Genomic DNA, 23,230 nt, shown 5'->3' on the forward strand with positions numbered 1-23,230 from the left:
GAGGAGGTGGAGCCAATCGCACAAAGTATCGGGGGCGCGCTCACGAAGGATCGCCGAGTCACTGCAGACGTTTTTACACGCGCGCACTTCATAAAAAAAAAAGGAGTGATATTCACTACAGGAAGGCGGAACTACAGAGCCCGGCTAGCTCAGTCGGTAGAGCATGGGACTCTTAATCCCAGGGTCGTGGGTTCGAGCCCCACGTTGGGCGACCGTTCTTTTTCCGTTTTTTTACCTTGCAGAATAACATTTAGGGAAGAAAGCCAATGATACTAAAAAAAATAAAAATCAACACCAGCTAGATTCATTGGGTTTTCTGATTAGATGTGGATGACAATGGGCTTGAAAACTGTTTTTATAGTAGTTACTAGCCACGAGGATACAGTTGTATAAAGCTGGCAAAGGGACCTAAGGGGAAGAGAACTTCCAAATTTAATTCATTTAAATATATAAAAGCAAAAGAAACTGTAGAGTTCCACTAGGAAAAAATAATATGCAGGCATTTCCTTTTTATTTCCTCCTATTTTATTTGCTGTGTTATTTAATTTTATTATCAAGATAAAAGGACAAAATGAGCAAACCTTTTTTTTATTCTTCAGAAAAATTACCCAGACCTTTGCTCTCCCAAAATACCTATTTTCTTTACACCTAGTCCAGTGATGGTGACCCTTTTAGAGACTTGAGTGCCCAAACTACAACCCAAAACTCACTTATGCATCATAGAGTGCTGGGTGGGTGTGGCCCATTGGCTGGGTGTGGCCCATTGGGTGGGCATGGCCAATTGGGTGGGTGTGGCTGCAGTGGTAATGGCAGACTGGGTGGAACTAAAAAGTTCAATCAATTCCAACTCTGCAAGATCTTTTTTTTTTCCTGCGAGAAGTTGAAATTAACTGATTGAACCTTTTTTTTTCACGCATGGCGGCGGAGGCCTAAAGCGAAAAGGTTTTATAAAACCCAGCTGAAGGCCTAGGACTGGGGTGATGGTGTGTATGCCCACAGAGAGGGCTCTGAGTGCCGCCTCTGGCACCCGTGTCATAGGTTCACCACTCCTGACCTAGTCAAATGCTTTTTTTTTAGAATTCCTAAGTATACTTTCTTACCAAAGGAAGTAGGTTTTAAAATCTTGTTGTTAGATCACATCACAGCAGGTATCACCAGTTATGTGTCCTGGCTACTTGACTGTCTCTGAAGATTCATCATATTGGTGCATATTTATCACCAGTTATCGCTACTTCTTGGGGAAAAGTTTAATACAAATTCTTATTTTTATTATGGGAATTTAATTCACTCTTCATACAGCATCTAAAGGCGAGGTAGCACATGCCATGAAGCCATAATGTGATTTACTTGATTTTAGTTACTATATTGTGTATCATTATAGTTTGTTAACCATATTTTGGCATACATATAGCTTTGAATTACAACCATTTATTTCATGACCATTTGAAGTTACAACTGCACTGAAAAAAGTTACTCACGACCAGTCCTCGCATTTACAACCATGCAGCATTCCCACAGTCATATAATCAAAAAATGATGCTTGGCAACCAGCAGTTTGTGCATTTTATGTATTTATTTATGATAGTTGCAATATACCAGGCTTGCGAGAGATCACCATTTCCAACCTTCCCAGACAATTTCTGCCAAGCAAAGTTTTCAGGGGAAGCCAGATTCACTTAACAACCACATGATTCATTTAATGACTGCAATGATTTGCTTAACCATGGCAAAGAGGTTGTAAAATCAGGCATGATTCACATAACCTCAATGCTTAGCAACAGAAATTCTGGTCTCAAAATTGTGGTAATAAGTTGCAGATTACTTGTAGTGATCAGATAGTCCTTGACTTACAACCAAAATTGACCATGCTGCAATGGTCGTAAGTGTGGAAAACGGTCATAAGTCACTTTTTTCAGTGCTGTTGTAACTTTGAACGGTCACTAAATGAATATTTGTAAGTCAAAGACAGACAATTGGGATTTGTTCACAAAATAAACAAAATAGATGGGCATGTTATGTAAATGCAGCCAAAATGTTCTAAATGCTGGTAAAAAATGCAGAACTTTACTGGTTTTATCCCAAGAAAAATAAGCAAATAATTTTTCTAGTGGTTCTTTCATTTTTATCCTCCTCCTTTTGAGACAAAGAGCATCCAAATAATCATTTTTGCTTGTAAGATAATGCTCTAGCCTAGGAGTTCTCAAACCGTAGGCCGAGGGATCCTAAACAATTTTGAGAGGGAGAGGAGGCCTGCAATAAGAAGCACACAATGAAATTAACTCTACTTGCCTAAACATGCTGGATTCTGACTTGTCCAGACTTCAGAGTTCAGGTTTTATGTATGCAAGACTGATACTCAGGGATGGTGGCATTCGGTACACTCCCTCGTTTGGTCTCGCTGCATGTGGGCAGCAAGCAGATCAAATCAGCAGGGGTGGGATATCTCACTATCTGTGGAAAAGACAGTTCCCATCCCAGCCTAAGTTACCAAAGGGTTAGCAAGCTACATGCACCATTTCAAAGGAAGTATGGAGAGAAAAACCTCTTCCCCTCTGCTATGGAGTAGAGCAGGGTGGCAGGCTGTGTTCACTCAGTGATGCTCAGATGAACTCCCATCAAGAGATTAACTCCCTGGTCTCCCTCGATAGATTAGTAGCTTCGGGCCCATTATCATTGGATCTAGGACAGTGGTGGCGGCCCTATGGCACAGGTGCCAGAGGCGGCACTCAGAGCCCTCTCTGTTGGCATGCACGCCGTCGCCCCAGTCCTAGGCCTTCAGCTGGGTTTTATAAAACCTTTCTGCTTTAGGCCTCCGCCGCCATGTGCAAAAAAAAAAAAAGGTTTAATCAGTCAATTTCAGTCTCTAAAAGATTCGCCATCACTGATCTAGGATAAATCTTGGTCCTACAGACTAATTTGTGGGTGATCTGTATTTGATCATGCAGTTTGGAGCCAAAGCAGCTGAAGAGCCCCAAGCAGCTTGTCTAACTGAGTTGTTGATGACAAGCCTGCTCAATCATGCACATGATATAAAGAAATGGGCTTGTTCAATATAGCCAAGTGGGCAGGCCGTAAAGGAGAACAAAGTGCTTTATGCTGTGCAGAAATGCTTAGAAAAGGGGTGGCAACATATACAGAGGTAGAACAGGATCAGAGCTTGTCCTACACCTGGTTGGCCTTCTTTGATGGCTAGGCTGAGGTGGCTGTTCTATAGTAATACCTTGTGTTGTGAAGCAAGGAACATTTTTGTTTTTGTTTTGGCTTATTTTTTTTAAAGGAACATGCAACACAGAGGAAGTCTGCAAAATTGGGAGTGAAAAAGGAAAGGAAAAATATAGGGACATAATGGGGGAAGAGAAATGGTAGGTCTGAGGAGAAGAAAGGGTGTCTAGGATGTAATGGACTCTAAAAATGAAGGCAAAGGAGCAGGCTGATCTACAGAGGATCCTCAGAAAACACTGCTTTTTCTTCCCTCCTTCATGGCCTACAATCCCAGGAGTAAAGAAGTAAAGTTATAAGGACGTGAAGTTCTTGCAGTGACCAATGCACTAAGATCTCAATGAGGTAACATTTGGAGGTGGCTCAGGAAGATATGAAGAGGTTCAGCAAGATTCTATAACTATAGTACAGCAAACCTCAACAAACATAGATGTAGCTTTCCTGTGGAGTTGAGTCCTTTATCTGGTCTACCTAGAGGGGTTGACATCATTGTTTCTGTCCATGTGACATCTTTAGCAATCTTGCTTTGTGTGTGCAAGTTTGCATTCTGACAGCAATCCAGGTTTGTATGCACAAACTAGAGCAGATTCCTACCAGTCTGCTTGGACAAGCTGGCAGCAAAACAGAGCTCCAATTTTATGTAGAGTAAAGGGATAAAGTTGTCAAATTTTGCAGATATTTTAAATGTTTAAAAGAAACACAGCTGTTAGACATTTCTTTAGCTTAGGGGCGCTATGAAAATATAACACCAATACTAAGGGTTATGTGAACTGAGAATGTTTAGGAACTACTGGAATAAGGAATGGGATGAGGAATCCATATGATGCTAAATTATTAGACAAATTCATTTATTTTGATGAGGTCAGAAGACCACAAATCTTGAGGACTTCAATAGCACATGCATTTTATCTGCATTTTCTGCCTCTTTTCAAGTTCACATACTTTTTAGAGCAAAAGTACAATGTACCAAACATAGTCATGCCATAGATATATATAAAGATATTGCTGCTTTGTTTAATTTGATTTTCAATCCTTTTTGCAATGATTCCTAACAGGAAAACTCATGAAGTTTGCCTTTAAAAAATATTCTATTGCATACACATCTTGAGACTTTAAATAAGCTATTCCCTGGTCTATTGCTAGAGGTTCAGGATATCTGTATCTTATGATAAACTTCATCTCCAGCTGGCTACAAGGATAAGACTGTGTAATTTTCTTGGCAATAATATGGAAGTGCTTTTTCACTGTCTTCTTCTAGGTAGGTTTTTCCAGACTAGTGTATAGTTCTGGAATTCCCTGCTAGCACTTTCATAATTTATTACTTTGCGTCTGTTCATATTGAATTACATTTTCATATTCAACAAAATCACTATTATGTAGCCTATATGCCTTCTCAAATTTTGGTGAGGATAAGCTGGGGACAGATTGACTGTGACCCCTTTGGAACCTTCAAGTAAAGGCAGGATGCAAACTAATAGTAGAAGAAGATTAAACCTGGGTTGCAAATATCTGCTATAGCTCTTCTCCAATCCTGCTATCTGATAGCCATAGACATCACAGCAAAAATAATCTCTTCTTATTTTACTGTACAGGCTTCTTAAGTATGCTGGTCATTGACTATAATAAACATTTGATTTGATTTCTTAAGTATTCCATTCCCATGTATTCAACTTACTTTTATATTTCTCTTGACATATTTATCTCTTATTTCTTTACCAAAAAGTAGACAGAAGCACTTTTTTCAACCTTTCTTCATCATAGTAGACCATAACATCCACTAACTTTCTATCAACATTTGCACCTCTTAATATTTCTTCATCTATTGTCCCATCTGTAGTAAACAGTCTACCAAGGTGCATATAGCTTTTCATAATTTATCTATAAACTTACCTGTAACATCCCTAAAAGTATTCCTTACACATTTGTATATCATTAAACAAGGGAATATTATATATTCAATGTTTAAATATTCACTAGACACATTATGCACTATTCTAATTGTATTCAGCTACCAACCTTGAATTCCATATTCATGCTTTGGAAATTGCAACCTGGCTATCTTCACTTGTACACGGATGTGCTTGCAGGTGTACTCAGCTTCATATCAGTATCGACTTTTTAAATGATGTTGCTGTTTTAATTATTTGAAAAGAGCTGAATATATTTCTGGGCATTATACTATGGTGAAATGTAGTCTGAAATACCAGGAGGGGAGGGACTGCATCCCAGAGGGTGCAGAGCTTAGAAAGTTTGGTACGCATGAAGAGGACAAAGATAGCTTCTCTTTAGCAGTTCATAGAGTATATGTATAGTTTTCCAGATAGTTGCTTTAGTCTGACAAGATTCTGTCTGTAGGTGAACAACAATAAAGAAACTACTCAGAAGTAATTCCTTGAGTTGCTCTTGGTTCTTGTGGCCTGACAATGCACATTTTTGAGGGCTTTGTACCCTGATACTATCACTATCATGGTACACGTCCTTGTACATACTAATGTCATATTTATACACTCCAACTTTTACGAGGGCTGAAGCTATCAAAGTGAGAAATAAATAGTTTGAGACCAGACTGGGTCAGTATCAAAATCTGATGCAATTGTCCTCCAGTTCCATAGATGAGAAATGAGTGGAAGAAGTCCTTTACTACATAATGGTGGGAGAAAAGATTAAAATACTGGGGCCAGTTATTTACTGTATGAAGAGAAGGAAAACAGCTAGATTTTGCAGCAGTTCATTTTCTTATTTTGGCTTATTATACCGGCTATAAAAGCAACTTTTTTACCCAAGGTCTGCCACTGATTCTTTTATTGCTAACTCCTGAGTGCTGGTCAAGGTTTTAGAGATTTATTGTCATGATCTCAGTGAAATCCTGACCCCAAGAACAGTTATTCCTATTCTCAACTTCATGTGAGAAAAAAGAACACTCAAAACTACAGGATTAAAACATGGTTCTACACCCACTCACAAATTCATTCACAAGTCAGGTCCCAAGCTCTTGGTTCCAGAATCAGACTCATATGGCAAGCCAGATGATGAAGCAATCAAGCTAGCACAATTTATCCTCACTAATAGTTCCTGTGCTGCCATCCTGCCCAGAATGTAGCAGTTGTAGCAACAGCAGCAGCTGTACTCAGATATTGAACGATAACTCCTCTCCAGCTGTGGAAAAGCCCAAATTTTACAGACACAGACATATATACAACACTTTTGTGAAACTCTTAGGGACTAATTGTGACAGCCTTGTCAATCCACTAACTGTGAGATCCATTGCCTATGACTGAGTAAATGATCTGTGCAAACATGTTGCTGACTTTTAATTGTTAGCTCAGGATGGGAGCTGCAATGAAAAAAGCTTACCTGAGCCGTTTAAAGAGGAGACAGCAGATGAAATATGGGATGAGCTCATTTATCAAAGCACCAGACTTTGCATTAATAAATCCCTACTTGGGGAATCTATGGAAGACACATATTGCAGCAGAGTACAAGAAATGGAAGAAAATATTGCTATTCTCTTTTGTATACCACTTATTCACCATAGGACTCAAATGCAGCTGGGAACCAGCAGAACTCCACACTCTTTCTGGGAAAAGCTGTGTCAATGCACTAAATGATCTCTGGCTGGACACCGTCTAATCATTTCACACAGAACTGGTCTGCTAAGAAACCCCCCCTCCCCCATTCATGCTCCCAAAGCACTAGGAATGTATTGTATCTATAGGAATGTGGGGAGGAGGAGCATTTTGCAAGGTCAAAATCTGTCTGGATAGAAATTAATTAAGTAGAAAATAAGTACAGTAAAACCCATACATTGAACTTTTAGGCTCAGACTCATCCGCAATACAAATGAAACCTGTACATAGATCCTGGTGTTGGTTGTGAACACTGGTATCACATTAATACGAAATTTAATACCCATTTCCAAAATAATAAACAGGTATAGATTGCTGTTCTTTTTCATCGAAAAGACAAGTGTCTTCCCTTTACACTGAAAAAATATGAATTAATTTACCTATATATACCATTTGAAAACAGAGTACTGTATGTGCTTGAATTCTTCAATATAGATTACTGAGCTCTATAATGACTAGGGGTCATTGCCCTTTTCCCCTCATCTTCAGAACTTACAATAGGCAATTTTACCGAGTTGAATTTCAGAGAATTTTATAATGTAACTTACATGAAGGAGAATCACATGTACAGGTAGTCCTCATTTAGCATCTACAATTGGGACTGGCAACTCAGGTGTTAAATGAAGTGGTCGCTAAGTGAAACTATGACTGTGCCTATAGTTCTTACTCCAGCTTTCCTTTGCCTTAAACATCCACGAAGGTTGTAAATGAGAGGATTGCTTGTAACATTACTTTTTCATCGTCATTGTAATTGCAATGATCATTAAACATGTCTAAATGAGAAATATCTGTATTTAGCAGCCTTTGTCATTCTTCAGTTTGAATATAAGTAGTACTCAACTTACAGTTTTGTTTAGTGACCATCTAAGTTACAAAGGACCCCCACCCTCAAAGCTATTTATGATTCGGTTCTGGAGTTCTAACAGCTGCCCCTCCCCCACAGTCATATGAATGCATTTTGATGGTTGGCAACTGGCCTGTATTTATGGGTATTTGCAACAACTCACAGTCACATGACCACAATTTATGACATTTTTCCTGGAAACTAGCATTTATTTCTGGTTTCTGGCAAAAACTGGTCCATAGCAAATAATGGGTTCACAGCATTTGCTTAATGAGCGCTGCATTCGGTTAACAATGCCTGAAATAAAGGTCATAAAATCAGGCTGGTCATGTGATAACCTGTTTTACAACTGTGACCACTGTAATTCCAGGCTTAATTATAGTAGTAAGTCGAGGACTACTTGTATAAAATTATGTTAGTTGATTGTCCTCTCAATGAGTCATCCCATCACATAGTTATCGACATTACAAATGACACAGGAAGCAACCAACAGAAATAAGACAGACCTACCAGGACTGACACACTGGCCAACAGATTGAAAGAGTTCAATCTACATTCCAACACACACACACACACACACAAAGATTTAACAGAGGGTGCAAATTATTGCATAGTATGCTTAATTTCATGTGCTACTAAAATAATGCTTATGGTCATCCAACACATTGTTGGAAGAAAAGTCTTCATCATGGTTCAGTCCAAGCTGGGGATAAACAACATGATGACTGCTTTAGAAAAAAGGTTGCCGTTTATTGAAGAGGAGAGTCAGACAGAAAGATGGTTCTGGCAAAAAAGAGGAAGAAAAGGGCTCAGCACATGTAGGGAGTGGGACCCTCTGGAGCCTTTTGTTTGGAGGTTATTTCCTGTTCCTGTTTGAGGCTTTGTATTTCCTGTGTCATGTATTTTGACCTGTGTCCCTTTGGCATCTGTGAGTTAATCCTATTATATCCTGTCTTAGATTTTGGGTGGGGTATGTAGATTTTAGGTGTCTTTGTCTTCCTAAGCTTCTAGCTCCAACTTTCCTGAATGATCTGCATCTGCATTTCTATAAAGCTGGTTTCTGCTTGGAGGAGGCAGACTTGGGGCTATTAAGAAAAACTGGGCATGATTTTCTGCCTCTTTAAGATCCTTTTAGGAAATATATTTTTCTGCCCTTTTAATATTTCCTTCTCTGGGGGGCTGACTTCCCACAGCATATTAGAGCCCAAAATGGAAAAGGGAATGTCAGATATTTCCGGTGGCTTTAGAAAACGCCAAGGAATATAAAACATTATTGCTGATGCATACCAGATAATTGAGAAAGCCAAAGACCACCAAAAAGAAATCAATATATGTTTCATTTATCCTGAAAGGCCTTTGATCATTCAATCACATCAAGCTGTAGTAGGTGCTTAGACAAATTGGAATCCCAGAACATCTTATTGTCCTCATGAGAAACAATTCTTAACAGATCAAGAAACCACAATACAGACAGAATATAGCGAAATAGACTGGCTGATGATACTATGAAAAAAAAGAAAGGACTTGAAAGATGTACTAATAAAAGTCAAGGAACACAGTGAAAAAGGGCAGTAAAATTTAATGTAAAATCTAATGACAAGTACAACAATCAGTCTTAGAACTGACTATGAGGATACTTAAAGCCTTTGAATTATATTTCCCATCCATAAACCAATGTTCTCATAGCAGATATCTTAAATTTTCTTTCCCAGCTGGTGGGATTCTTGTAAACTGCACTAATAAAAAGCTATTATTCTAATGCATCACTGATCACGAAGACAGGATTCTCCAACATGCTCACAGATAAAAAGCACAGAAAAATTATTTCGATTCATCTTGCACGCTGCTAAATACTTGTTCACTATGCTGACAGAAGGGGGAGCTATTCTTCTAAATTGTTATTTAATCACACATTTGTGATTAATGCAGCTCAGTAAACATAAATTAAATAAAAATAATTAAACCGAAAAATCTGTGATGTTATTCTATGCTCAACAATTGCCTGAAAGAGAGGAAATTATCTGTCAGACAGGCAGAGGGAGGTTTATTTTTTACTTGTAAGGTTTGGATAGAGAATATGGGAGAATAAATTTATCTCGTTATGCTAGTTTGGGATACAGACAAAAACTAAGTTAATACTTACATGTTTATTCTATTTTATATTGTCTTCAAGGGAAAGCCTGCTCAATGTAACTTAAATAAAATTTATCTTGAGTTATGCTTCATTCCTGGTGACAACATGAAGAAACTCATATTGTTTTCCTGGCAACAATAGAGAAATGGTTTACCATTTCCTTCTTGAAAGTTTTTAAATTTTGGTTTGGTACATAAAATTGGATTTGTAGTGGGCTCCCATCAAAGTACAGAATAAATATTTAACATTTTCCAAGTATAGGCAAAATACTTATATTAGTAAAATTATAAGACATAAAACATGTAATTTACAAGACATAAAACATTTAATGTAAAATATTCATAGGATTTAAACTAACTCAAGTTTCATCTGAAACAAGGAATTTTGAGCTTATTGACTACAAACTTTTGACAACAATGCTTTATAAGGAAAAGGTATGATAAATCAGTCTTAGCCAATGCTGATACTACTAAACATTGTCCAATAAGGAAAGAATTAATCAACTGGTTTAATCTATGGAACACAAAGATTTAACAAATAATACAGAATGTGTGGCAGACATTTATCTTTTTCTGAAAAACAGATTGAAGCTGAATGGTAAGAATTCAATATATGAAGAATTCGCATTGTGGCTTTTTGGGGCATAATATAATAAATCTCAAATCCTGGTTAATGTGTAGGATGATATATGCATGCATACTTGTTAACTTTGATTGTGGGTTTAGTGTCTTTTGTGAACACGCCCACTGGATATGGCTATTGGTTAACAGTAGCATTGTGTTCTCCCTATGCCCAGGCATGATATTCTTGCATGCCAGCTGCATAGGAGCAGTTACAAAACACCACTGTCCTTTTGTCTTGCTTGTGCACAACCACTCTGAAAAACAAAATGCTTGGTTATTCAGGCTCCTACTCTGCTATATTTGGGCCTTCCTTATTTCTGATGGAGGAAATGGGATTTCATGCATATTTAATTATAAACCGCCCAGTGTCATAATTGTGAAATGGGGGCGGGGGCTATATAAATTGAATAAATAAAAACTCCCACTTCCACGTGTTCATATAATATCTAAAAAATGCGCTCGTCGTGAGGTTTCCCTATACAAAGACAGGATCCTCGCCGTGCGATAGGGACCCTGAAAAAAATAAGGTAGTACTTGGCCACATGGAGAAACCGCCGCGGGCTGGTTTGGCTGACAGCGGAATAGAAAGAGTGCATGAGAAATCCCAACACAACAAATACATAAATGCCCGAGTTTAACAGCAAGCGCGGAGGCTGCAACGGCAGCGATGTGCAATTAGCCACAAAGCTTAGTGCCCCACATTTCTTTCCATCTCCAGCGATGGAAAGCGGCCACTTCGCACGTTCTGAGGCACCCTCTCCCTTACGGTCTCCACAGATGGCCAAAATCTAGGCTGGAGATCGCGATAAGGATATGTGTGTCGTTGAGGACGTACAGAGATTCCCCTATCCGCAAAGAAGACTCTTCTAGTCACAGGCTGCGGGAATAAGAGTGCCAAGAGCCGCCGGTTTTGCTCCACCGAGGGAGGGAGGACGAGAGGGAGGGAGGAGAGAGAGAGAGAGAGAGTCGGTCGCCCCTTTAACAGGCGGCGGGGCGGGGAGAGGAAGCGATGGATGACTGCCTGGATGTATGAAGGGCCGGGTCGGGCCGAGCCGCGGACGTGTCGGTACCGCCTCTCCCCCTCCCTCCGTCCCTCACTGGCTCCTCTCCTCCTCGGAGGCCCGTCGTGTGAGGAGGAGCCGTCGCCGCCTGCTAGTTGCTGGCTTCGCAGCCGCCGATCCTTCTCCCTGCCTTTCTTCCCTTTTCCGCCGGCTGCCAGGCTCCTGCCCTCCTCAGGTACGTCGCTCCGGGCGGCCGGCCGCCATCTCCTCCTGCTCTGATTCCTTTTTCGGGACGGGTGAGGGCAACCGCTTCGTAAGCAGTGGCGGGGGCAGTGCCCGGGCGGGGAGGTGCGAATGCCTAACGGGGCTGCTTCCGTGGCACTGGGCCGCTACTCGGGATTCCTCCTTTGCTTGGGCCCGCTAGGCCGGGAGGGGTACGCGGGGAGTGGCTGGCGGGGCCATCCGGCCACGGGTTTCAGGCTGGCCGCGTAGAGGAGTCTTCTCATGTCCCTCTTCTCTCTGCAGGCCGTGTTGCGGGTGGGTGAGGCAGGGAAGGGGCACCGAAGCCCCCCACCACTCCCGACCTGTGGGGGTTTCTCTGGCGCTGCTTCTGCCCCCCCAGAAGGAGACGGGCCTTTCTGGAGGGTGCGGAGGAATCAGGAGAGTAACTGTTTACAGCCTTGCAGTAGTATCCTAAATTTTTACCGGGTCTTTGGAGCACTCTTTCCTCCTTTTTCAGAAATAGGGAGAAACGGTCCCTTCCCTATCTCTCTAAAAGGCCCCGTCTTTTCATTCTGTGGAAATCATGTGAAGGTGCCATGAATAATGAGTTACATTCCTTTCTCTCCTGAAACTGCTAGGAACCACCTTTCTCTCCTTCCCATTTACTTTTTAATGTTTGTATGTGATTTTAATCAAAGTTAATGATTGCCTTGTATAGATAAAGATTAAGGGGCCAAAGTAGAGTCTGTCTCTAAGACTGTTGGGATTTAACTCTGTCAAAAGGTGCTCCAAGGAATTGGGTGCAGGAGACAGAGCTGGAAGCTGAAAGGGAAGGAAGGCAATCTTCCGGAAAGGGTCTGAATTGCGGTTAGGTATGTATATAGCTGGGGTTGAGTCACCCTTGCTTCCAAGTTGACGTATTAAAAGTGTGACCTGGGTGGGGAACAAGAAGACCTCTGTATTGTATGTTCAACTAAAAAAAAATCCTAGTCTGTTCAGAACAAAACCTATGTGCATTCTTCTCTACTTCTCCTTCCAAGTCTGAGGTTCTTTTTTGGGAAATCCAAGAACTGTCATTCAGCATATGTATATTGGGGATATTTAATCCAACACTTAGAGTTTTAAAAAACTATTAAGGCATTCCTTCTAGTTGGTTATAGATAAGGAAACAAAGGGCTGGTTGAAGCAGCATTGAACTCTCACATAGTATTAATAGAATAAGTTGGAATGAGCCCCTGCTTAGGCGCTCCCTGATTTCTTCTATGAAAGGAAAATCAGAAGCATCTAAAACTGATCAGAGTTTTTTTTCCATGATGTCCAAGTACAAACTAGTTTGTGTTCTTTGATTGTGAAGCAGGAATTTTAATTTTGTATGCGCAAGATTAGAACTTGTATGAAACTAGACAGACGGTTGATTTGTGTATACGGTAGTAGTTAATACTGACTACATTACATTAAATGAAAACTGATCACTAGAGCTTCAGATAGGGAGGTAGGGTGTTCATAGCCTTCCTTGGAAATGCCAGGAATGGAAAACAAGATATCCTTTGCTATTGAACTATGACCCCTTACTAAGTGTTGTGTCAGCTTGATTTTAGAATCTTAAACTGATCCACAGTTATTGTGTTTGAACTGCACTAAGCCCTTTCTTTTAAAAATCATAGTTTGGAATGATTATAGCAGTGGATTGGGCTGCGACTGATTTTCTTTAATGCTGTGGTTCATTGTTTCTTGAACTGTTACACAGAATGCCTGAACAGCTTGAGGGTTGTTCAGACAAAATCAGATAATGAAATGTTACTACAATTGAATGTTACTACAATTCTAAAACATTCTTTGCCAAGTCTCCCCCCTATGTGCATGAAATATGTTAAGTTTGTTCAACCCATTAAGATTTAATGTCAGTATATGAAATGTGAGAGAAAAGAATGGTATTTTAATATATTTTAATAATCCCCTTTTTAAAAATGTAATTGTTATACATACATGCACACAGATATTGTTTAGTGTTCTATGGCCTTCTAAAGTATATAGTGTCAGTAAAGGTACATTGTTATTGGACTATGGAGATCACTGAAATAGAGAAAAGTAATGGCTTAAACAGAATAATTTCATCACTTTAGTGCAATTCTCTCCCTTTTCATTATTTTGGTTTATTGACAACATTTAGCAATGCAGTATACAAAGAAAGGAAAACTGTCTTTTCATTGCACCACTTGTTCTTTTTTAAAATATTGCATATGTTCTCTAAGGCAAATGGGAAGCAAAGGATTATATCCATTATATATTCTAACTGTTTTTATAACAGTGCATCTCTTTATGACTGCCTATGATTTATGTTTTAGTCATCATAATTCAGCATAATAAAGTTGGTTCTCTATGATCTTTAATGATTGTTTGCTGAGAATATTCTAAGGATTTGTTGCCTTGCCTATCCTTAGAAGAAACTGCCTCAAATGTTACTGAATTAAGGAAAAAAAATTTATGTTAATAGAATAGCAAATGAAGCAGTCCTAAATATATTTCTCTTGTTTGTACAATAGATTTCAGTGGAACCACAAATTAAGTATCTGCTTAGATTTGCAGATGAACGCCAGATTGTATAGCCCTGTTACCTAATTAAGCAAAGTTTACAATAATGTTCTTTGTCTCCTTTCCCCTACCCCACCCCACATCTATTCAGAAAATGAAGTTTAGACAGGATCTCTGAAATGCCTATATAAAACATGCAAGACTTTCAAGTCACAAAGGCAACTAACCTGAGTTTGGAACTGAGATTGTGCTTATGTAATTTATTGTTGCTTGACTGTGATGGGCATATACATAAATAAACTGTCCCCTCAGTATTCAAATTATTTTGTTGGTGTATGTTACTGTTATAAAATATAGCACCAGTGCACATTGATTCATGGCTCCTTTGAGTCAGATGTATGGAATGGCAAATTAATGTAGGAGTTAGCCATTCTATGCATTTGATGGTAAGCTGTAGCTTACAAAACCATATTTCTTTTAATCACATTTGGTAGCTGGAAAAGGTATTATCAGCCTCCTCTTAATGTTTGGCTACCATATAGTAAGTAGTATGGTTCTCCTTCTTTTGGGGTTGTCCTGTAATATGGATCTTATGAGTATTCTGTAATTCCGTTCTCCATTCCAAAATATAAGGCCTTTTGGGGGGGGGATGAAGAAAGACCAAATGATTTTTTATTAATTGTACTTCAGATTCATATTTTTCAAACTGATGTTTCCATATACATTACTTAAAACTTCTGTTCTGAAGTAATATGGTCTGCAGCAGGAATCGTAATCCAACCAGCTGAATACCTGTTGTATTATGAGAATATTTTTCATTAAGCTTTGTATAATATATACTGTAATAACACCTCTGTATCTATTAGTAGTATGGTAATACTTGAGGGACAGAAATGCTTAGTGGTCTCCTTGCAGTGACAAAGTTGTCCCTGAATAATATGCAGTGCAATCCCATGTGTTCAAATTTTTTTGCAGTGTTATAATATTGTCTGTTTTCTGAATATACTTCTGTAGTGCTTATTCCTAAATATGTTGGTGGATTGTGCTCTAAACTTTGCAAAGATTAATGGCAGGAAATTCCATGTTGAAGTATGCATAAGATTTCTGACTTCTGAGTGGTATTTTGGATCTGCTGAAAAGTTTAGCCTGATAATAGGCTGAAAACTAGGAAGATTTTCATTTTCTACAGCAGGATCTTCATTTATTTGTAAAATTTATTGGCTGCCAATCTTACCTCAGAATAACTTTTTAATTAAAATTAAAAAGCTTTTTAATTAAAAACTTGAATTATAAAAATGTTAAAGAACTGTTTAATTACTATGCAAACAGCTATGATATTTCATCCTTTTAAATATTTTCTACTTTTTAATATTCAGAAATATTTTGTAATGTAAGAGTCAAGGGGTAAAATCTCACATGGAATAGAGGTAGACTCTAATAAGCTCTGAAAGTATTCTTGGCAGAGATGTCCAGACTGGTGGTGGATTCTTGGATTTGAACTTGAAAATGTTTGATACTGCATAGGAACAAGCCTCACATATAGCAATTTCACCTTGATGTAATCATCTTTTTATCAAATCAAGTGCTGAGAGTAGCATTTATTTGAAGAATGCCTACAAAATAACTATTGAAGCATGGTACTAATTCTTCATATAGGTTAATGTTTGTGTTGATTGCAATATTTGATTAGCTAAGTAATTTGTATTAAATGAGACCATTGATTAGTATGAGTTGGTAAGAACAGCCAGCAAGACTTTGATTCTTATGAGGACTGTGTGGTTTGATTCAACTCCTCTCCCATATTTGTCATCCCCCTCTCACAGATGTGGAAGAACCCCTGGCCAGCCTGCTGTTCCTGAACTGCAACTTCCAGTAGCCTTCATTATTAGCAGGATGCTGGGATTGCTAGTAGTAATAGTTCAACTGTCTTGGGACAATTACTGTTATATACACAAGCGTGTATGCACACACACACACACACACACACACACACACACACATTCTCATTTCTACTGCATATATTCGTTGAACATCTGACATCTGAAGCTTTCTGTTGCATGCTTGTTGCTAGAAACACAGAAACAGGTAGTTCTAAACTTAGACCATAGTTGAGTCCAAAATTTCTGTTGCTAAATGAGACATTTGTTAAGTGGGTTTTGCCTTATTTTATTTTGCTCCTTTCTTAAGTGAATCACTACAGTTAAATTAGTAACATGGTTGTTAAATGAATCTGGCTTCTCCATTGATTTTGCTTGTCAGAATGTTGCAAAAGGGGATCACATGACACCAGGACACTGCAACTGTCATAAATACGAGTCAGCTGCCAAGTGTCTGAATTTTGATCATGTGACCATGAAGGTGCTGCGATTGTAAATGTGAAAAACAGTCATAAGTCACTTTTTTCAATGCTGTTGTAACTTTGGTCACTAAACAAGCTGTTTTAAGTCAGCTGAGGACTACCTGTATTTAAGCATCCCTTAACTGAAATAGATATATGGGGGGGGGGGCTGTATTTCTTAATTATACTTGTGTTTCAATTAGGCCATGTAAATTGATGGTTCTTGATGGTTCTTTTGTTTGCCTAAATTGAATGAGTTTTTCATAGTTCACTTACTGAAAGCATCAGAAAATACTTCTCCAGAAGAGGTTTAATGGCTTATGACCCTCCAAGTAAAACGGAATTGTTAAACATCTAGAACAGGGGTAGGCAACCTTGGCTCTTTTATGACTCGTGGACTTCAACTCCCAGAATTCCTGAGCCAGCACAGTTGAACTCCACGAGTCATAAAAGAGCCAAGGTTGCCTACCCCGATCTAGAACAATGCAGTTTGTATTCTACCCAGAAGACTACATTTTGTCTTAACAGTTGATGTTCTGTTTTACATTGCAATATATGAATAATATTTATTAGTCTGCTAGGGAAATGAATAAAAGTTACTCACTGTGATTTGAAAAGAGATGATGGGATCCAGAAAGAATGTATAAAAATATTCCTCTCAGTGAAAGTAATTTGGTCAAAGTTGTATCAGAGGGAATCCTTTTAATTTTCTCTCCCCACTTATTTAATATAATTTTGTCTTTATTCTGGACATTTCCTAACAGAGTGCTAATGCTAAATAAAAATAACAATCAGTGGCATTTATTCTAAAGCTTAGCTTTGCAGCTACTTTTACTGAACTTCTACAGTTGCATACTATTTTCATAATTAAAATATTTTTTCTACACCAAAATGAAGATAAGCATATAAAATATAAAAGTGTGGGAATTATATTTCTGTTCTTTTGATAAATTCTAGATTTTTATTTTGTCTTTCAAAATTTGTAATAATATACATATTATAAATACGTAGTATTGTCTGCTGGTAACTCAGCTCTGTGTGAAGGCATATGGGATTATAAAACACATTAACTCTTTCTTTCTGAGAATAATATTGAGAGTTGTATTGTGTCTCATGCCATATTGAAAAAAAACCCTGACTTGTTGAAGCTTGTGCAGGGTGGTGTGATGATGCAACTAGCTATGAAACATTTTTCTATTTCCTGTCGCCCCAGTCATTCTGTGCTCCACCTATTTCTGTGTTGCAGAATAGAGGGCAAAGTGCATTTAGCTGCAGTTTGAACCAGATTATGAGCTTTGTCATTGTGAGAATTAATGAACTTTGGTCATTGCAGGAAGTTTTCTTCATTGTCTCCCACTGCGAAATGTAGAATGCAATTTTGTGAAGAGCTGGAAGGCAAAGAAGAATTGATTTCTGCGACTGGGGCAGTGGAGATATCAAAGGACTACTGATGCATTTTTTCCTCTGGAAATCTGAAAAAGCTTCCCCCTTTTAGTAAAATTGTGAATTCAGTTCTGATAAGATTAACAAATCAAAGCAGAATTGACTAAAATCTTAACTATTAGTGCCCTTTCAAAATTGTTTATTTTTTTTGCTTTCATTCTCTTATTCTTAAACCATAAAATTAAGTTCCAAAAAAGGGTCAAAATTGTGTAATATTTATGCAGGGACATGAGTGAAATTATGGTTAAATTTCTAAATAACAAAACATTTTAGGAACTTTCAATCACTAAAGGTATTTCCATCCTTATATAATTTATCCTGTGCACACAGGCAATGATTGAGAGTTAATTTTTAACTGATAACTTTCTTGTATATACGACCTTTAATTAACATACTCAGGTATACTCATTGGCTTGATTGTCAATTCTAGATGTCAAAAATGCGCTGAAATGTAATGTATGAATATCTAATACACGAAGGTTTTTTTTTAAACAGACCACTATGGTTTGTTCACCAAGTTATTATATAATCTGAGATATGATATTTGGATACAGGCAAAATAGAGGAAGCAGGAGAAGTATCCTAATGAGGAGTGCCACTCCTATTATTTAACAAGTAGACTTTCTCCAAGGCCAGATTAAATTTTGGAAGTTATTTAGAGAAAAAATGCTACTGCATTTAGTTTACTCAATTCTTATATTCACATTCTGAGAACAACACATTTTGATGCATTTATTAGGATTCGCAGACATTTGTGAAACTGAAATTTTGGATGTTTAACATGCTTTGTCATAGTAACTGTATTTCCGTGTAATAGAATAGAAATTTACAAATAAGCATTTGAACATTTATTGGTAAAATTTGTAGACTGTGCCACAAAGAGATATTTCTACTGAAGCTTTACCACCCAAAAAATAAGATTGTGGCACCAATTAATAACAACAACAACAGCAACAACAACAATAATAAAAATAAAGTTGGAAGGGACCTTGGAGATCTTCTAGTCCAAACCCCTGCTCAGGCAGGAAACCCTATGCCATTTCAAACAAATGGCTGTCTATTCTCTTCTTAAAAACTTCTAGTGTTGGAGCATTCACAGCTTCTGGAGGCAGGTTGTTCCACTGGTTGATTGTTCTAACTGTCAGGAAATTTCTCTTTAATTCTAGGTTGCTTCTCTCTTTGCTTAGTTTCCATCCGTTGCTTCTTGTCCTGCCTTCAGGTGCTTTGGAGAATAGCTTGACTCCCTCATCTTTATGGCAACCCCTGAGATATCGGAACATTGCAGTCATGTCATACCTAGTCCTTTTCTTCATTAAACTAGATATACCCAATTCCAGCAACTGTTCCTTATATGTTTTAGCCTCCAGTTGCTCTTCTCTGTACTCTTTCTGGAGTCTCAACATCTTTTTTGCATTGTGGTGACCAAAACTGGATGCAGTATTCCAAGTGTGGCCTTACCAAGGCAGTATAAAGTGGTTTTAATACTTCATGTGATCTTGATTCTATCCCTCTGTTAATGCAGCCTAGCACTGTGTTGGCTTTTTTGGCAGCTGCAGCACACACACTGCTGGTTCATATTTAAGTGATTGTCCACTAGGACTCTGAGATCCCATCTCACAGTTACTACTATTGAGCAAGGTACCACCTATACTATACCTGTGCATTTGGTTTTTCTTGCCTAAATGTAGAACCTTACTTTTTTCACCATTGAATTTCATTTTGTTAGATAGTGCTCAGTGTTCAAGTTACTTGCATGTAAATAAGTGGTATTCCAGTAAGATTCATTATAGTAGATGAGTATGAAATAAATAAGTCTGGACTGGGATTGAGTAGAAAAGAAAAGCAGTGAAAAGTGAGATTCAAAAAACAATCTGTGAAATAAGGTTGGAATTGAAGGACTTGATATTATGCAATGGGAAGGAATTGATTCGTAAATGCCTTGTCTCCATCCATTTTTGTAAATAAATCCATGCAATGTAGATGTCATGGTTCTGAAAGAAGAAGCTCTTCAAAGAACTTTGAGGCATTGTTTTACCTTAAAGAACCTTTAATTTGCAACATAGCTTCGGCAGGTACATAGAGAAGCCAAAATCTGAATTCTCCCCCAACACATAGAATCAAAGCATAACTCACTCCTTCATTTAACGGTCATTAATCACATTCTTCAGTTAGTCTGAAGTGTGAACTTTCCCTCCCCTTATCACCTTTTATTACAACTAACCTTGAAGAATACCCTACTGAGATATTGTTATGGCTAACTAGTCCCCAGCACATTCCTCCCGCTCCTCTCCAATACCATCTCTTTTAACTCTAAAAGTAATACCCAGGTTAAATAGGAAATGTCTCCATCTTTATATATTGTCAAGCAAGAACATCCGATGTTAGCAGCATTGACAATATACATCTAAACACAGTAATCCATAAGGAAAGACCATTTGGAAACATTCGCTAGGAATATGTTATGCTTGTGTATATATTTGTGCATGCATGTTTGTAGAAAGGCAACCATTTTTTCCCCCTTGTATCAAAGATAGCAAACTCCTTAGAAAGAGCTGACTCATTCAAATTTAAGAACATTAAATTTCTTGGATTTCAGAACAATTTTAATGTAGTTACTGCTTTTTCCTAATAATAATTTTCCCAAGCTGAACATGGTTTATGGAGCTGTAGATGACTGATTTTGGAATTACTATTCTTTTTTTATTTATTTTATTTCTTGTTTTTTACATGTTGAAATGCATCCAGAAGTTGTGCTCCAACACTGGAGGTTTTAAAGAAGAAATTGGACAACCATTTGCTTGAAATAGTATAGTCTCCTGCTTGAGCAGGGGGTTGACTAGAAAGCGTCCAACGTCCCTTCCAATTCTGTTATTCTGACTAGATGCCATTAGTAAATTGAGTCCATCTTTAAGACCAACAAAACAGTTTTTTTCCTCCTGAAATGTTTTTCTTCATAATTTCAAATTAATTTTATTTATTGAATATATAGTTTTTTAGAAAAGGGAAATATTTAAAATAATAAACAGAAGGAATATTTAAAAAGAGCATACAAAAATGTTCCAAAATAGAGCACCTACGAAGCTCAGAAGGTCAAAAGTACTTACATCCTGAAAGCATACTTGAATAAATAATGTTTTTGCCTATCCATTTGAAAGGATAATAAAAAGCTGTGGAGTTCTTGGTGCTCTCTGAGCTTTGTTGTTTGCTTAATAAAGAGAGAACTAGTTTGAACTAGACTGAAGGGGCATTCCAAAACTTTTCCCCTTTGAAGCAGATTCAGTTATTTATAAATGAAAACTTTAATGAACAAAACCAAAATTCTTCTCAAAGCTCTTTTTATCTGTAAAATAGTATTGCAGATAATATCTATTGATCAAATTATGATCAAAGATAATCAAAGATCATAATTTAGGAGCAATAACGTGGCAGAAGGTTTTGGCAGATGGCAAGGCACAATTACCTCTCCATTCATATTTTGCTTCTCTTTTTCATGCGTAAGCACACTGTGGACTAGCTAAGGCAAAGTGGGAGTGAATTTTGAGTATGTTCCCATTTTGCCTGATTTGATACTAAAAAAACAATACTCCTATACTCTTTGCACTAAGATACTGAATTTTTTTTTATATGCAGAATTTTATTAAATTTCAAAGATAGAAAGTTAAAATACAAAATTACAGCAAAAAGGGGAAAGTAGGGACCAGGGACAACAGGAAAAATTTAAAAAGTGACACAAGAAAACAATAACAAAAAAGGTACTTCCAACTATCTTCAACATAGGTAAAATTATGATATAACATTCTCTTATTTTACTTTAACAAAACAGATGCAAAATGAAAATACAATATATATATATATCAAACAATAAAAAACAGTAAATAACATGATTTCTTAGTCTAAATAAAACAGATAAACCATAATCCTAACAATTTCACAGTTACACATAATATCAAATGTATAAAACTATAAAATGACATAAAATAAAATGTATATCTATTAAACAATATATAGTATACAGTATTTCTATGATCAAAACATATCTAATCTTCAAATCCCAAAGTCAAAACTTCATTTTTATCTTTATCAAACAGAAAATTCAAAAAGGGTTTCCAAGCAGAAAAAAAGCAGTCAAAATGTTATCTTTAATCAAAGTAGTCAGTTTTGCCATCTTCACCAGTTCCATTAACTTCATGATCCATTTGTGGGAATTTGCACATCCTTCCTCCTTAGTTTACAAAGAAGCCTTGCAGCAGTTGTCATATATAAGAACAAAGTACAATGTTTACTTTCATTCTGTTTATCCATCAAACCATAAAAGGAAAAATTCTGGTTTCAAATGTACGTTGACTTTAAGAATCGTCTGGATCAACAAACCTATCAAATCCCAATATTTCTTAGCACTTTTACAGGTCCACCATAAATGGTAAAAGGTGCCCTCACATTGGTTACATTTCCAACATTTGTTTGACATTCCAGTATACATCTTTGACAATTTTTCAGGCTTTAAACATCAATGATACATCATTTTATTAACAAAAAACCCCTTTTTCAGATTATAATTCAGTATAAATTTCAGTTCATTGGTCCACATTTTCCTATTGGAAAATAGGATTAAGCATTAAGATACTGAATCTTGTCTGGCAATTAGAGAAATCTGTTAACTAGTTATAACACTTGACAGTCTCATATGCTCTTTTTGTGAATTTAAGCTGTTCAAACTTCTTTTCCCCATTGCTTTCCACATATTCCTCCTCTTCTCACTTTAAAACTTTACATAGGTGCTGTGATGAGGCTTAGTTTGTAAAGGAAGGAATTGCCTGGCTTGAATTAAGAGAAAATGAGTTTTAAACAAAAAAGTGATCATATATTCCTGTCTTCTCTGTTATGAATGCAACAATCTTTCCCAGTTTCATCATCTTCCAGATATGCTGGGTTGCAGTGAACTTGCTCTCCATGAGGGTAAATCTGAGTACGGTAAATATTTCATGATTGCCATTGGCCAGGTGGTTATACTCTTGACATGAAAATTGCAAAAATGCAGCAATCCTGTTTTCTCTTTCCTGCCCCATTCCAAGTCGTTGAAACTTTGCCAAACTACATTTTTTTATCTACATGTTTGAGAAAGAAGAATATTGTGCTTTTTAGTTTTCATGATGATTATGTCTCCGAATTGACCCATAAGAGACATCAACTTTGCTCTGTTTTCAGAATCTTGTAATGTCTTGATTGTTGATTCTGGATGTGGGGCACA

The 23,230-nt window shown here is 37.5% G+C and overlaps 1 protein-coding gene and 1 non-coding gene across 5 annotated transcripts in view; both read left to right on the forward strand.

Moving 5' to 3' along the window:
* The first annotated feature begins 138 nt into the window (after positions 1–138).
* TRNAK-CUU lies at positions 139–211 on the forward strand. The gene has a single exon. It is a non-coding gene; the product is annotated as a tRNA-Lys (tRNA).
* An 11,212-nt stretch (positions 212–11,423) lies between these two features.
* Positions 11,424–23,230, forward strand: part of KTN1 (kinectin 1) — an 86,225-nt gene continuing 74,418 nt past the window's right edge. Inside the window, exon 1 of one of the 4 annotated variants that reach the window (XM_039319552.1) lies at positions 11,424–11,682. The gene's annotated coding sequence lies outside the window, so the exon portion shown is untranslated. Of the gene's footprint in view, positions 11,683–12,435; positions 12,542–23,230 lie in introns of those variants that run through there. The other 3 variants (XM_039319548.1, XM_039319544.1, XM_039319546.1) reach the window with 3 other exon arrangements.

This window comes from Crotalus tigris, unplaced genomic scaffold (assembly GCF_016545835.1).
Source record: "Crotalus tigris isolate CLP2741 ecotype Arizona unplaced genomic scaffold, ASM1654583v1 scf7180000023598.3388751, whole genome shotgun sequence".
Lineage (NCBI taxonomy): Eukaryota > Metazoa > Chordata > Lepidosauria > Squamata > Viperidae > Crotalus > Crotalus tigris.